Source organism: Rhodamnia argentea, chromosome 9 (genome assembly GCF_020921035.1).
Source record: "Rhodamnia argentea isolate NSW1041297 chromosome 9, ASM2092103v1, whole genome shotgun sequence".
Lineage (NCBI taxonomy): Eukaryota > Viridiplantae > Streptophyta > Magnoliopsida > Myrtales > Myrtaceae > Rhodamnia > Rhodamnia argentea.
In genome coordinates, this window is record NC_063158.1 from 12,041,468 (window position 1) to 12,057,279 (window position 15,812).

A 15,812-nucleotide genomic window follows, 5' to 3' on the forward strand; every position below is an offset into this window, starting at 1 on the left:
ATGGCCCGCTCTTTACGATCCTTGGGGTTAGTTTGGGCAAGTAAAGCTCCCAAGGACTCATCATTAACCGTCGATATAGAGTTAAAGGAACGTTAGGGATAGGAGGTACCAACACTCGGAGGTTGTACCAGGTATTCCTTAATCTTCTCAAATGCTTGTTGACATTCTCGCATCCCATTTGACCTTCGCACCTTTCTTTAACAGCTTGAAGAAGGGTTTCGCCGTTTCGACGGTTGAGATATAATCGGATATATAATTCAACCTTCCCAAGAGGCCCCTTATTTCCTTGACGGTGGTAGGAGTTCCTATTTCCCATATGGCTTTAATCTTGGAAGGGTCAATTTCAATACCACGGCTTGCTCACCACAAACCCTAGCAGCTTTCCGGATCTTGCGCCAAATACGCATTTCGCAGGATTCAACTTGAGCTTATACTTTCTCAATCAATCAAATAACTTCTTCAGCACTTTAACATGGTCTTCTCCAGTGTCCGGACTTGGCAATCATATCATCCACATAGACCTCAATCTCCTTATGTATCATGTCATGAAAAAGGGTCACCATAGCCCTCTGATATGTTGCACCTGCATTTTTCAATCCAAATGGCATTACCTTGTAACAAAAAGTTCCCCATTGTGTAGTGAATGAGGTCTTGTTCTTATCTTCTTCCTTCAACATGATCCGATTATATCCCGAGAATCCATCCATAAAGGAGAATAGTTCAAAGCCCGCAAGATCGTCGACGAGTACATCAATGTGCGGTAAGGGAAAATCATCCTTCGGACTAGCTTTGTTTAAGTCCCGATAATCCACGCATATTCTAATTCTTCCGTCCTTCTTCTTAATCGGTACGATGTTGGCGACCCAATCAGTATATGGGACAGCCTCGATAAATCCAACTTTAAGGAGCTTCATCACCTCTTCCTTGATTTTATCCGCCGATTCGGGATTCATTCTTCTAGGCGATTGATTTCTTGGTGTGCAAGAAGGATTTGTGGGCAAAGCATGCTCCACAATCTCACGATCTAGACCCGGCATGTCAGCATACGACCGGGCGAAGATATCTTGATACTCCTTGAGTAACACCGTCATTCTCAAAATATCTGCTGCAGACAGGTGTCCTCCTATTTTCACTTCCTTGACGTAGTCAGAATCCCCCAAATTAATAGTGATAGGTTCTTCAGAAATAGGAGGCTTAGATTCTTCAAAACAATCCCATTCTTTCTTGATATCGCTCACATCAACCTTGTCTATAACAACTTCGCATGCATAGTCACCGAGCTGATCCGAGTCACATATTAACCTGTTATGTATGGGTGGGATGATATGCCTGAAATGCACCATGAAAGGTTAGTATTTAAAGATGATAAAATTGAAGGATGCATGATTTTTATCATGAAAACATTTTTCAAATTCCAATTTTTTAGACAAAGAAAGGAGAACTAGTCCACAATCTTCCGGACATCCTGGTTCTCAAAAGCTATTTAAAACCCAAGATCATATGGCGGATCGGGCCTCAAGTTTCATGGTAGAATCAATTGTCATCATCGGACCAATCCGTTGCTCCACATGTCTGTAATCAAATTTGTGATGATTTTCATTAATAGATGCAACTAGGAACAATACAAGATCGCACTTCCGGATCACAAGCATGTGACCCAAAGGGTGCTAAAACATTAAAAAGCTTTAAAGCAAATGCAAGAATCAAAATGCATTAAAAGATAAAGTTCGAAAGAGCCTTTTACTCAAGGGTGGGGAAATCATCGTCCGACCACTCAATTATCACGTTCACCCGATTATCCAGGAACGGGTTGAATAAGTCTGGCTCGCATCCTCGTAGATGTCCTCATCTTCCAGCCATTTGCCTCCCTTAGAGAATACCTCGAATAAAGGGTTTAGGAGCATTTTTCCTCTAGCTTTCCATACATCGGTACCTATGAAACGGCCACCTTGGCGTCCACGGTCTCCATAACGATTGTTTCGACCTCGGCCTCGACCTATGTTATTTTTCGCTATTCCATTATAACCCGAGACCAACCTTGTGATCATTTGAGCCCAAATTCAAAGGGTTACGGATTCCACGACCATATTTCCCTAATCCGACACTGGAATAAATCCATTCGAGAGTAGCACTTTTCCCGCCATAGTTGCGGGTCTCGAAAGCTCGGGTATAGCCACCTTTGCATCCGGTGACACATGCATGATGATACAATGTCAAAGGTGTGATAGCTCAGCTCCTCCTCTTTTGAGGGTTCAATGTAAGGGACCATCCCTTTTAAAGTCGCTCGATGTCCTGTCTCGCCATGGACGGTGATCAATTGACCCTTGACCACAAATTTTAACTTTTGATGCGAGAGAGGAAGGTACTTGCTCCGGACACATGAATCCACGGTCTTCCCAGGAGCAAGGTGAAGGCGCTTGGAATATCCAATACTTGGAACGGTATAGAGAAAGTTACCGGTCCAATGTCAATGTCCAGCTCAATCTCTCCTACAACATTCTTGGAGACTCCGTCAAATGACCGGATGGTGGCCTTGGATGTCTTCACAAAATCTTCATTGATCCCCAAGCTTCTCAAAGTGCTTAGTGGACACAGGTTGAAAGCGGAACCATTATCAATCAAGACATGAGGCACCTCTTTTCCGTGACACCTCACGGCTACGTAGAGGGCCCTATTGTGGACTCGCCCTTCTTTCGGGAAATCTTCGTCCGAAAAGATATCGATCTTTTAGAAGGATAGCACCCACAAAGTCTCCCAATTGCACTTCGTTAATTGTCTCGGAACATGCACTTCATCCAGCACCTTCAAAAGGGCGTCTTTGTGCTTTTCGGAATTTTTGAAGAGATCCAAGAAGGAAATCGTGCGGGCATCTTCCGCAGTTGGTCAACGACCTCATATTCACCGGTCCTCACGACCGATTGCAACTTCTCAACCTCTTCCGCATTGGGACTCTCTTTTCGTAATCCGCTTCTCTCGGGAGATAACATCTTCCGGATCTCATTATGGCGTCAATCTCGCCCGTTCCATAATCCCAGTTGAACCGCCCTTGAGTTGTATTCTTCCACAAGCGGTAATTTAATCCTCACCGGTATGATCTTTTCTCGGTAGCGATTCAGATGTTGACGGTTTTTCCGAACTAGAAGTTTCCAATTCCCAGCTATCAACTTTGTTCAAATCAATCACGAAACGATCGGGGTATCTACCATCCCGATCATCTCATTCTCATGAACATTTTCGGGGTTATGTTCTCGGACCCGGCCTCATCAACGCGACATTCTCTTCATCTAGATCCCTCTCGCTTTCCTTTTCGACTCTTAGGATAATCCCCTCAATTCTCATACCAATTTCCACCAGATATTGGAATGAGGAGTAGGTATATGCATACATACGGTCAAAGTATTCCACGGAAGTGACTTTAGTACGAACTCCAGCATTTCTCTCTTCGACAAGCTGCGGTTGCACCATCACAACGTGTTTCCTCCACCTCCTAGCGAAGAGTTCAAAACTCTCGTCTTCACCTTCCGGATGTTCAACAGATTAGCCTTAGTGAAATAACCTCTCGATTCCAAACTTCAAAGTGTCGTATGAAGTGCTCGATAACTCCTCCCAACTCGGGACCCAATCCAGATCGATTGATTGGAACCATACCAATAGCGGGGCCCGTTAAACTTTGTCCAAAGTTCCGGATCGGTGTTTCGTCATCTTCATGGTGGCCAACCATTTGGCGAAGATAGTATGAGACATGCGCCGGAGGACACCCGGCGCCATTATACTTCGTGCGGAAGACCACTCTCGGGTTCGCACCTTGAGGCGGGACATTTCTCGCTTGGGTGAGTGGCGTAATCAGCTCCTTCAACTCATCTATTTTCCTCGACACGTCATCTCCTTGCTCTTGCGGAGAGAGCGATCTTTCGATTCTGTGTCTCCATGGTCCGCCGTATCTCCAGAATCCGCATATTCTCTTCTATTCTTGTGGCGTTGTTCCCGGCCATCAATTGCGATAATTTGCTACCATAGTCGTCAAATGACGCATGTGTGTCTCCAGTTAGAAAGTCGCATATCGACCTCTTGATTCTCCCTGTTCATTCGAGGAGCCGCTTGGTCCTTAACTTCATCGATTGTTCCTACAAATTCTTCACTTTCGGGGTCGTCCATTCCACCCCACCCATCGGGGACTATATCTCCGAATCGACACAAAAAAGCTTGGGGCGCCGAATACAACAATTTAAAGTTGTAACCCCCACTATCTTCCCCAGGTTATCAACTATTTCGCCCCTCTCTAGGGCTTTCTACAAAAATCTTCTATCGCCCGGTGGGCCTTATCCAGGACGGACTTCATATTCGTCTATCTCTTCAATTTCTTAACCATCTTTGATGCTCATCAAATATCCCGAGGGTATTTTCAAAAGAGCTCCCCTCGTAGGTTTCATCGCGAACTCCTCGAGACAAGCATGTCTACCGCCACGTAGGTCCCCTTGAAAGCGACATTTTCCATTCTTCCTATGACGCCTAAGCTAATCAATTTTTCCAAGCAAGCCTCTTTTTGCTCCCGGGAAATACTCTCTCCTTCCGGGTATTGCGAGGCCAATGTCAAGACATCCCGCATTTTACCCATATCCGCTATGAATTCCAGAACCTCATCCTCTTCACCTCCAAAAATCGCGTTCACCTCGCGATGCTCGGGTAGCGGGTTCTGCTGCACATTCGGTTCGGCTTTATCAAACTCCGGAACTTTTCCGTCGATCAATGCTTGCACCTTGAACTTCGAGCGAGACAATTGTCCGCGTTATGCCCCCTTTCTCCCATATGATATACGCACGTCCGGGTCTCATCATACCCGGGAAATTTTGGCGGGTGAGCTCTAGGTGGCTCTTTAGCAACTAAGCGATTCTCCAACAGCATGGGTAACAATTTGGATAAGGGTCGGGGTAGTGGGGTGAAAACAACTGGGTTCTTCTTTCTGAATTCCGGTGGTTTGGAAGCGGTCCAGGGGGACGTTCCTTGCGTAGGAATTGAAGGCGAGAAATTTCTGAGCTTTGGCGGGTTAGGGACAAAGGCTACTTCTCCAGTTTGCTCCCTAATATCCCTTCTCAAAGGGTATTGGTGTTTGAAAGGCGCCTCGGGTATCTTCTTTTCTCTTAATGCCCACTCGTGGCGCTCTACCACCTTGATCGGGTACGCAAATGTCCGACACCTAGAGGTGTTCAGCTTGTCGAAAAATTCAAATGGAAGGGCCTTGAGAAAAAGGTCTATTAGTTTTTCTTCCGGGACGGGCGGCTTTACCCGCACGGCCAACGCTCTCCATCTCTGGGCGTAGGCGCGAACGGCCTCGCTCTTTCCTTTTACGGTCCTTAAAAGGTCCTCTCTAGTTAGGGCGGTCAAAGTGTTAAACTTGTATTGCCGAAGGAACTCGTCCGTCGGTTTATCCCAATCGGCGAGCCTCTCGGCTCCAATTCAATGAACCACGCCGGGGTCGCCCCGAATAGGCTTTCTGGAAGGTGTTAACCGAGAGTGGAATGTTGTCGAGAAGCGAGACATTCGGGCGCAAGTAATACTTCAAGTGCGCCTTGGGACACCCGGTCCCGTTATATCTCCTCACAAAGTCCGGTTCCTTGTAATCAGCGGGAACCTCTATCTTTCGAACGGTGCAACCTTGTCGAACCTCGAGAGTTCATAACCCCGACTCGCCGAGACACTCTTCGATCTTAGCGAGCCTCTTAATTTCCTCTTCCATTTTGAGAACTTGCTTCTCCTTTTTCTCCAGGTCAATCACAATGGGAGGATCCTTAGGCGGTCTCTCCGGATTCGGAGTTGGATTAGCGGCGGGCGCCGCACTAGCGTTCGCTCCATCGGATGGCTCCGCAGGAGCTTGAGAATTAGGGTCGGCGGGGTATCTCCCCTGGCTTGCAATCATCATTGCCTTCATCTCCGCCACCATTGTGGCGATCACATTCATTTGATTCTCCAGATTACTCACACGAGGTGCGAGCTCCTCTTGTTCCATTCTTAATTTGCGCGTTTTGCTACGAGTCCTCGTATTTGTCACTCAACTGTTTTCAGAATATCAAATCAGTATGTAAAATTTTAAAGGATTGGAGACATTGACCCGTGGTAATTGACTTTTCTATATGTATGCATGAAATGCTCATAAAAGAAATAGTATGTATTCATTACAAACCAAATTGTTCAAAAGCATCTAAAAGATAACTAATACGTAAAATCTAAATGGGGGGGAATGGATCTATCCAAGTCGGGGACGCTTCCACTCTTCTTGTTCTTCTGATACATCGGAATCCCACAAGTATGGGTCTTCTCCTTCTTCTGATATCCATTGCTCTGGATCTTCGGGAATGTACGGCTCTACTCCCGGTACATACGGTACTATGTACTCTGGCTCATACGACTCCACCTCTTCAATCCGAGGAGATACGCATTCGGGTACATATGGCTCGACAGTTGATTGGCGATACTCTTTAAACTTCTGGATATACTCCTTGGAGGCTCTATGAATGTTCATCTCATCATCCAAATAGTCCGGCCATTCAACTTGTTGCAGTGGGGAATTCTTCAAAGCGTGAAGAATAAGCTTGATCCGGGCCCGATACAACTCCTTTGTTTCCTTAGTGAGCTTTCCTCGTGTCATATCAAATGAGAAAATCCCGGGACAAACATCCGGTGGTATCTCTTGTAGAACTCCAAATTGCCTCACCACTCGAATGGGGTAATACGCCACAGCGCCGGTACATCCCAATAAGGGAATAGGGTTATCTTGATACCCGAAATGCGAGCTTCTACGATTTTGGGCCAAGTCAAACGCCATCTAATATGCTCGGGTTTCAAATTGTCCAATAGCTCAACCCACTTTTTGAATGAGTATTTGGGTACAAGGGATTGACACTTAAGGAAGGATCTAAGAGGGTGAACGTGCTCATTGATCTCATAACACCCCACTCGGAGTTGGAAAGTTTTTATATGAGAGGTGAACCACAAGTGGAGTAATCCGCTAGACGCTTGGAAAACAGCATTTTTTGAAGATTTGGAACGATTCAGGGAGAGAAAAGTCTCGCCTAAGATCATGTACGAATAATCCCAGCGACAACACGCTTGTCCGGCTATATGGGTTATGGAGGGTCAAAAGTAGTTCTAGAAGTCGGGAATAGAACGAATGCAAAGAAAGCCAAGATGAACACCTTTCCCGATTTATGACCGGTTTCGGTGGGTAGAGAGGAATAATTATCGAAAAGGAACGAGAAGGTGAATTTGTTGGAATTGGATTTGTAAACTTTTTCAATCTCAGAAGTTTTAAGGCGAAGGAAACTCGATAACGAACGAGTGGAGTCCATGTCCAAAGGGGGTTGAGCTATACGTTCTTCAAATTTGGCCCCGATAATAGCGGTATACTCCTCAAGCGTATGGGTCAATTCCAATCCTTGAAAGTTGAATGTCATTGTTTGCGCGTCCCATGCCTTGGCTAGTGCTTGAATGAGCGCCGGTTGGTATTCCACTTTGATCAAATCTACAAGTCGTCCCAAACGTCCTTCCACATAGGCTTTGTTGACGATGTCGAGGCGATCCCACCATATAGCGAGTTCCTTGCGCGGTATTGGGATGACTTTGATGTCTCCATTCCCCATGATCTAAAAGTGCAAAAAATGATGATCCTAAAGTCAATTACTACGGTTTAATATGCATATGCATGTAATGTGATGCAAATGTGCTAACCAAATTCCATGTCATCTTTTGGTAACATGAGGGTCAACTACTCCCACTTGACCCAAATAAGCCAAATAGGGTAATTATGGACCAAATCTCACCCAAAGATGGCATGTAATTTGATTAGGATCGTTTAAGCGTAATCGGGGTAGAAAGTTGCTCACAAATTGACAACTCACGAAACTTACAAGTCTAACACAATAAAGTCGAAAGAGATAGAACATGATAGTATCTAGAGATGTTCGGACAATAAATGTCGATGAAAGTATATAATAGACTCAAAATACAATAAAATCTAGAAAACCGTCCCAAAGTCGTACTAATCTAGACAATCGGGATGGTATCCTCATCGGATGAAATCTCCACCATCTCGGGAAGCTTGATGTCTTCTTCATCATCGGAGGATATGGTGATGATTTCCTTCTTCTTAATCGGGGAGTGTTTTAGGGCCGTCTTGGTCGCACGTGGCTTTCTTGCCAACTTCATGTACAACTTCCAGATTCTTTCTTTCTCGCGCTCGAGCTCCAAATATCGTCCACATCGGGTATAATCGCAACTCTCGCTACGGATGCGGTTCCGTCCGTTGAGCTCTCGTCCGTGAACAAATCCGAAAACTCGGAATGTAGCGGGTACTCGGTCCTCGCGTCGAATGGTCCTCCGCTCCCATGTGAATACATCGGGTACATCAACACGACTTTGGGGCGCCATCTATCCTAAAAAGGAAAATTTGACTTTCAACCCCGATCACTTAAACGATCTTACAAATTGTGATGATATGTAGTGAAAATGTATGATATGCAAAATTTAAATTTACAAGTTCAAAATAAAAAGGGTAGAAAGCCTTACCAACCGATGTTACTCTTTTTTTGGTTTTTGGTTTTAGGTATACCAACCATCCATTTCACATGCGCATGAGACAGGTGAGGTTTAACTCTAAAGAAATCAAAAGGCTCGGTGTGGACCTAAAAAGGCTCCCGCTATACCAATCGATGGGCCGTCCACAAGCGCAATCAAACAACAAGTGGGTAGGACCATCAATCTTGCATAGCGAGCGGGATCAAATATGGTCAACCCAAGTGCAATCAAACACAAGAGCTTCGCATACCGATCCCTATCTATGGCGACCTAAAAGGTGATTTCGCGGCTCGGGTTTAGGCGCTTGTGTGTGCAATGTCGTGATCCTCGAAATATGCAAGACATGCACCACAATTTATATTCAAAACACCGCTTCAAAATTTGCATAAATAAACAAACAATCCAAAACTCCATATTCGCATCAAAAATGGTTAGCACAGACGCCACCCTTTATAACTCCCATCTCGCATCAACATTTAACACTTTTTGTTATTAGACGTACCTCACCTTCAAGAGCATCTCGCAAAACGGGGTTAGAAAACACTCAACATTTTTATCGGCTTAAGTCCTCTGATTTCTCCCCAGCTGAGTAGCCGGTCTGTCGCGACCCTCCGTCGGTCGGTCCCGGCGGGGGCGAGGGTTAACGAGCCGATCCCCCTTTTATATATATTATATTTTTTGGGATCGCGGGTCTCTCCCAAGACCCATTACTCGAATCGCGATGTCGGGTAAAATTTTTCAAATATCGAAATTGACCTTGTATGGTCGGGTGGCATGTGCGATGTGTACATGCAATTTTGGAGTCGCCACCGATCGATTTACTGGAAGGTACGATCGGAAAATCTTACCGAGCGGTCGGGAGAAATCGTTCGGTTCCGCGAAACCGAGATTTTGGGTCCGGGGACTTGGTTACGCCAAATTTCATATTTGACGCCCTTTCGGTTACCGATGTTGATTGTTTTTCTAACCTAGGAATTCATGCAGATGCAATATCGGGTGAGGTAGGTCCTAACAATTCTAAGTTTTCATGCGGATGGGAATTTTCTATCCTAATCAATCACAATCAGAAAAATTAATGCGCAATCAAAATCATTACAATCGATCAAATCAATCAATCAAGGTTCGATATGTCTAAAATGGCCCTATCGGCCCATACAAAAATCAATTTTGAGTGTCGGGGTGATTTGGTAAAAATTTGGGGCGGAAGGCCCGGAAGGGTAGAATGGTCATTTTTGGGAGTTGGGACCCGAAAATCACAAAATTTCGATTTGGCTAGTTGAATGTGGCCATTTCTCATTTTTTTTGTGATTTTCTTGAATTTTTCTAATTTTTTCTATTTTTTGGAATTTTTATTTATTTTTCAAAAATATTGGGAATTTTTCGGATCGAAATTAATCGACCCTCGAAGTCTCAAAATTTTCGATCCAGACTTTATGAGTCCCGAACCGATCTAGAAATTTTTAGAAATTTTTTATGAAAATGCGGGAATTTTTATGAATTTTCTAAGTATTTTTACAATTTTTTGGATTTTTGGAAATTTCTTTTTATTTTTTATTATTTTTTATTAATAAACCTGGACCGGGTCAACCCGGTCAACGGCCCGGTCAACCCGGTCCGACCGCCCTGAGACCCGCTCTACACCTATACGACACCGTATACGTATTTATACTATTTATTTCTATTTTTATTCGATTTTCTAAGCAATTTCCTAATTCCCGAAAATATAAAATGAAATGAACTACCGAGATCAATCCTAGGTTCAATCTCGACCGTCCGTGCGTCTCGAAGCAAAACAACGCCGCATCCGCCCTTGCCCACAAAACGACACCGCAATCTCGGTGTTAAATGGACGACCAAGATTAAGTCTCCGGACTTCATCTCGGCTGTCGACTCTCTTAGACTAAAAACGACACCGTATCATCTAAATGTATCAACGGCCACGATTAAAACTAAGCTCGATCTCGGGACCGTCTATTGTGTCTAAAGCCGAAAACGACGACGCTTTATCCTCTTCAAGCAAAACGGTGCCGTGTCGGTTAAAGCATTGAACGGTCACGATCTATTCTGGCCCCGATCTCAACCGTCTATTCCTATTAACCCTAAACGACGACACTTCATCTAAGCAAACACGACGCCGTTTTTTTCATTTTTTATTTTCCATCTAATATACGAATTATCTAAAAAATACAAAAATACCGATCCGACTGGCCGAGAATCAAATCTCTCAAATTATCTCACTGCGTCGGATGAAGGCTCGACTCGCCCGCTCGCGCCAACGGCCGGGCCGAGTCCGGCCGACACCGGCCCAATCAAAAGGCGACACGTCGGCCCGTTGACTACGTTGACCGGCCACGTCATCGTCTTCTTCATTGCGACGGGACCGGACGGACGGCCGAGGGACTCGGCGACGATCTAACGGTGAATTCTCGACCAAATCTCATGAAACCAAACCCTATCGACTCGTCTCGACCTCTATTCTAACATATCTAGGAATCACAAAGATTCTATCCATGGAATCAAGAGTTATGAACTACGCACGTCGCCCACTATCAAGTTCGATCAAGCATATTAAGGCCAAATCGAACGATTAAATCACACACGATCATCACAGAAGCTCGGAGGACTTACCTCGAGCTCCGATTGAGCTCGCATAAGGCTAAAATGACCGGTCGATGTTCGGCCGGACCGGTGTGAGTTGAAGGCTCGACTCGAGTTTCCAGGCAAATTCGATGCACAAACCAGATGCGATCGTGGCCGTAGATGTCCGTAATAGAAAAGGCACACGTCAATTGCGGGAATCGAGTTCACGAATGTGAGTTACCATGAATGCACAAGTCGAAGCTCCCGGAGAGTCGACTCACCCGATGTGGAGGTTTGAGACCGAACGAGCTGCCGCGATCGACTCGTCCGAGCTTGGAGGAAGTTCCGGTGACAATCCGCCGCGCCAATTCAGCCTAGATTGGCCGGGCCGAAGTCACGCGGGTTCGGCCTGCAACTCGAACCGGAACGCCGCGCGAGAACCTCTCTCTCCTTCTCTCTCGCTTTCTCTCTCTATTCGGGTGTGAGAACGAGCAAATGAACCTCCCCCCTCGTGATCGAGAACCTTCTTGGCCTTTTATACCAAGTTTTTGAATTGTGGCGCGTCGAGTGTGAGCTGGCCGAGGGGTCCTCACGTGCGCCCACGTGAATTTTGGCTCGCCGGACGGTGACGGAATCACTAGGATTCCGTCCAAGTCCGTCGAGCCTCCGTTAACCTCAAAACGAACGTGAATTGCACCTCAATTTGAAAATGTTGACTTTCACCTCGCCGGACCTTTGACCATCGATTCCGCCGTACTCCGGTGGCCATTGGCCATGCCGCCGGTGGGGATCGACAGAGCCTAACCCGCATCACAAAAGCCCTATCATAATTGACTCAATTATGCACAAATTGACCTCCAATTTAGCCATTGAATCTCGACGTTTAATTCTGCAAATTCGCGCGAATCGCCCGAGGAAGATGAAGTACTGTTCGGGACCGGTCCGACCGGTCCGCCCAATGGGTCAGACCGGCCCGATCAGGTTGCACAGTAATTCCTGCATAATTTTCAAAATTAATCCAAATTTACTGGGAATTTTTGCAATTAAACCTCAAAATTGCACTTAGGGGCCCGGATATTATCTAGAAATGCAATTTTGCCCAAAATTTTCTATCAATTTGCACAAAAACCCCAAATTTTTCAATTTGCCCAAATTGGGGAAAAGTTCAATTGAGTGTCAATTTGACCAAATTGGACCATGAGACTCATTCCAATCGATTTAGAATGCATGAAAACATAGGGTGACAGTTCAATTTTACTATGATAGTCCCTCAATTAAAAGTAATTTCAGAAATTTGGCCAATTAAGGGACTAAATTGCAAACATTTTGGGGATTTGGCCTAATTTGTGCAATTCGCGCAATTGTGGGGGCAATTGATCAAATTGAAGTTCAAAGGGACTACAATTGAATGTCTAGACACAAAATGTGCAAAATTTGCAAATAAAAAGACTCAATTGGTATTTTTTATGCAAATTCAACCTTAGGCGTTGTGAAGAAACACCTAAGATTAAACTCAATTTTGATTTTTATTGAGGTCAATATTAAAAGGGAATTAAAATAAAAATATTGAACATTTTTCTGTATTTTTGCGACCTCGAAAAGTATTTTTTATGAATTTTTCAAGTATTTTCCTATTTTCGAAAATATTAAAAAAATGCGAAAAAATATGAAAAATTATTTTTTGTTCCAAATTGGTTCCTTAAGCTTGGCCAAGGCTTTCAATGTTGATTTTATAATTTTTTGATTTTTTGTGAATTTTTAATGAATTTTAGAAAATAAAACTAAAGGAAAACCGACTAAAAATTCAGGTGTCAACATAGATCAAAAGTTAACAACATAATAACAAGATTAAGAGTATAGAACATCGCAAGTAATTAAGTACAACAAAAGTCCTCCCAGCGTACAACAAATCGACCATTGAAATTTGAAAGTAATGAAATCCATCAAAATAAGTTATAAGATTTTTTTGGGCCTAATGGACGGGCAAAGTCCCGCCCATATTATTCTTGGCCCAACAAGCTGGAAATTTTTAGGTTTGTTGTATTAGAGTCGACCAAATACTAAGCTTTTCTCCTTGGGTCATACCCAAAGGTAACCAAATGCTAATTTTTGACGCTCAAAATTGTCCAAAAAGTTCTGAACCTATTGTATGGTTGTTAATTCAATAGTGAACTTTTTAATTTGGCCCATATAGTTCTAAACCTTTTGACGATTTTTCAATATAGATCATTCAGTCAATTTTTGTTGAAAATGCCGACGTAGACATCAGTCGTCCTATATGGCATAACCGGCGATTTAACATGTTCGACTTCACTCAAAACGACGTTGTTTTGAGATCTTTTTTTTCTTTTTGTTTTTTCCTTCAACTTCCTTGATTTCCGATCAGAGATCCATGTGATGGTGTCGCCATCCTCTTTGGCCACATGCAAGGGGGTTGCGGCTCTCGCTTGTGACCAGCGAGGGTGGCCAATTCATCATCGAGGCCTCGGTGGCCTAGCGAGTAATTTGGGGAGATGAAGGAAAAAAAAGAAAAGAAGAACTAGAAAATCTAACTATTTTTCCAAAACAGCATCATTTTTAGCCCCATCTAACAAGTCAAATTGCTAACCACATACCATATAGGGTCGTAGATGCTGGCTGGATCGCCATATCGGATATTTCCAGTTGAAATTTGCCAAAATGATTACATTAGAAAATCTTCAAAAAAGTTTCAAATTACATTGATCAAATTGAAAATTTTATTGTTGAATTAACGGCCATACAATATGCTTAGGACAAGACGTCATACCCAAAGGCAATGACTTCGAAGGTCATACCCAAAGGCAACGGAGATACTGTTTTCCTCTTCAATGACCACAAATCAATTTCGTTGCTTAGGCGTAAGTCTAACCTGTAGGTCCAAATTTCTCCAAACTTTGATTGAATCACTAGCGACAAAGTACAAATTTTATCCCTTAAGTTTGACTCAACGCGATGAAAGTCCAATTTTGTCGCCTTAGGCTCTTTTTTTTTTCTTTTTTTCGCCTTCCATAGTTCAATTGATGGCAAAGTTGATTTTGTCCTTTCAAGGTGTTTTCCTTGAAGTGAATGCACAGTTCATATCTTAACAAGTTTCCTGAAATAATAGACATTCAATACAATATCATCTGCAAGCCAATTACAAGGTACGTACACTATATTACTACATCACCTATCCTAATGCTAATATATAGCAATCCTTTTTACACAAATTTATTAGAACTCATTCAACAATGCTGAACAAATGCAAATCTGTAAGGTAAATCTTGAGTCATCTCGGGTCAAGTTTCTCTCTTCCGAGATTACATTCGAGCAGATGCATGCACTTTTACGGCAGTAATTGCTGGTGTAAATCTCCCTTGAGGACATAGAATCATCACGGTTGTTTACCTCCATCGCATTGTCAAAGGACCGCATGCTGTCCAGGGACCGTGCAGATTTATGATGCTCATCCCTTGAGTAAAAGAAGCTTCTTCACGACATCCGCAAGACCAACATGTACACACTTTACTAGACCGCCAACACCGTAACCGACAGGAGCAGCAAAAGCACAAGGCTTTTCACATCTTTGCCATGAAGACTTGCTCATAATAAAAGCATTATAGTCAACTGCAGCAACAATCTGGAAATTTCGAAGTGTTACTAATAATTTCAAACACCAGAATTGCCAATATAAGATTCTGATCTAAAGGTTTTGCTTCATTGAATCCAGTTTAGGGATGCACCTGTAAATGCATGTCTTGCCATGGAACAAGGCCTGCCTCCATGTACACAAATACAAGCTTGAACATCTCAATTAGCCACATTTAACCCCTCCAAATGCATCCGCATACTATAGCACCAGGAAAGATGACGAATTATTTACCAGCCTTCCATATCCTAATCCTAATCCACTCGTGTCAACTGTCGCGATTTGGAAAAGGGTACGAGCCTAGATAGGAGGTTTGATGGAAATACACCGAATGCTGACTGGTGATTTTGTTTAAAGAGTTAAATCTTTATATTTGAGATCATCATCTACTAAACCAATTCATAGTCTTCAGCAAGAAAACATATGCAGATTACGGTTGGAAAATGGCTAGTAGTTAATAGGAAAATGATTGGCTTACCACTTTGATCTGACATCACTGCTGGAAGCGCAGGAATTTTGACAGCTAGAATTGAACAGATGACAAGTCAGAGGGGCGAAAAAAAATGAGAATTCATTAATGAGAAACGAAAGAGTGTTGTATCTAATTGGTAGCATACTTTTATTGCACAATGAAGTTTGAAACTGGTCAGTCAACAGCCACGGAGCAGGGATGATGTCATTCAGATCACAAGAAGGCAAACTCAGTAGGAAGCATCCGGACACTATCCAGGAAGCATGGTGAGATTAAGTTCAATGTGTCAAACAAAGCACAACTAGGCAGAATCAAGCAAAACGTGATAAAGCTTCTCCACGAACTACTAAGGCACACGTACATTTAATATGAAACTCAACCCTCAGATGTCCCACAATTGTTGGGCTTGTCATTAGTAAGAAACATAATTCCTGGATCCGAACACCAGCCCTGGTCGCTATGTGAAAGAAAGATAGTGAAATGAACATATTACCTACATTTGCCACTGTAGTTGCTGATCCCCGAGACCATTTGACAGAAATA

At 43.5% G+C, this 15,812-nt stretch overlaps 1 protein-coding gene across 2 annotated transcripts in view; it reads left to right on the plus strand.

Moving 5' to 3' along the window:
• The window catches only part of LOC115730802 (zinc finger CCCH domain-containing protein 1-like), a 98,690-nt gene that overhangs the window by 22,997 nt on the left and 59,881 nt on the right, over positions 1–15,812 (plus strand). The window lies entirely within an intron of this gene.